General features: G+C 59.8%; 1 pseudogene; it reads left to right on the top strand.

Moving 5' to 3' along the window:
* Positions 1-1,567: 1,567 nt before the first annotated feature.
* On the top strand, positions 1,568-1,686 carry LOC112480104 (annotated as a pseudogene).

Below are 1,686 nucleotides of genomic sequence, written 5' to 3'. Positions count from 1 at the left end.
TCCCTCCTGGGCCCGCGGACCACAGCCAGTCCAGCACAGAAGTCACTCCTCCCAAACCGCCCCCCTCACCCAGCTCCCCACGACACCAGCAGCCAGGAGACGAGCCCACGGGCGACCAGAGCCAGGCCTGCCACAGCCGTCTGCCCAGGGCGGTCAGAACTGGTCACAGGGAGACGTAGAGCCGGCAACGGCCCCGAGAGGCTGCCCCCGCTCCTCCCATGCGGCACGGTTCATCGAAGGCACAGGATGAGGCGGCAGGAGGAAGGGTCACGTAGGGACCCACCCTCTTAGGCCTGGTGATGGCGGGAAGAAGAGCAGTGGCAGGAGGAGCCACCAGGACGGACGGGTGGACACATGCGACGGACGGGTGGACACGTGCGACGGACAGGTGGACACGTGTGATGGATGGGTGGACACGTGTGACGGACAGGTGGACACGTGTGTCCCGAATGCAGCAGACCAATGAGGAGCAGAGGGGCCGGGCTCGGCCCCTCAGAGAAGCCAGGAGGGGGCGCCAGCTGGCCGGGTGCGGAGGCTGGGGGCCCACGGGGCCTTAGAATCACCGCACCTGCTCCGCACAGCTCGACAGCGGTGTGGCCTGACGCCTCCCCTCCTCTCCCACACTCCCTCACAGAACCATCACCCACGAACCCCCGTCACGTCTGCCTCCTTACATAACAGCTGTCACGTGGGTCCTAGTCTCGCCGCGGCCACTCAGCTCAGACCCTACGTGCCTTATGCCAGAAGCACCGCACAGCTTTGGTCCAGTGTCTGCCCTTTGGTCCGTCCCTCACTAGGGACGACTTTCTGGTGGCTCCGTGGCATCCTGGATCAACAAACGCCCCACAGGACGCACATCAAAACTGTCCCTCTGCCGGCAGCCGTGTCATACACCCCAACCTTAGAGGCGGCCCCCGCTGCTCCCTCTGGGCCACCCCCGCCCAGCCCTTGCGGGAAGCCTTTCCCCACGTCTGGCAGCTCAACGGCTCCCACCTTTAGCAGCGAGGCTGTGAGCCCCTCAAGGCGGTGACAGAAGTAATGGCAGGGAAAGGGATAGTCGTGTGTGCTAAGGACACCGGCCATTGCACACGCCCCAGAACGCCCTATGCTCCTGCTAGACTGTCTCTGAGGTCTGGGCAGTTCCTGCTAAATGCTACCCTTGCTGAATGCTACAATGTAGCACAGTGTTTGCAGAGGCAGCTGAAACTGGATGAGCTTGACCGGGAACCCAACCCAAGGTTAAGTTTAGCCAACTGCCAAGAAGAAATCAACATGTAATTAACCAAATCCAGATAAGTTTAGCCAAGTGCCAAGGAGAAATCAACACGTAATTATCCAAATAGTGTCTGTAAGCCTTAGCTGAACCTCCCTTCCTGAGACGCAGTTTGGGTGTGAATCCGCCTCCTTTACTTGCTGCAAGTAATAAAATGACCCACTCACAGCCTTGTTCTTGACCTTGGGCAACACCCCTTCCTTCTGAGACGACGTCTTTACCAGCAGTGGAATCACACCATGTCCATCCTCCAACACCCTCTCCCACCCGCCACTTTAAACTATCAGCTATCTTGTCTACGGCCACGCCACCCTGAATGTGCCTGATCTCAGCAGGTCTTGGAAGCTAAGCAGGGTCAGGCCTGGTTAGTACTTGGGTGGGAGACCACGTAGGAAGACCAGGTGCTGTAGGAG

Source organism: Pteropus alecto, unplaced genomic scaffold, assembly GCF_000325575.1.
Source record: "Pteropus alecto unplaced genomic scaffold, ASM32557v1 scaffold80, whole genome shotgun sequence".
NCBI classification, from domain to species: domain Eukaryota; kingdom Metazoa; phylum Chordata; class Mammalia; order Chiroptera; family Pteropodidae; genus Pteropus; species Pteropus alecto.
Note: the sequence above shows the minus strand (reverse complement) of the source record. Positions and strands in the feature narration are given on the sequence as shown.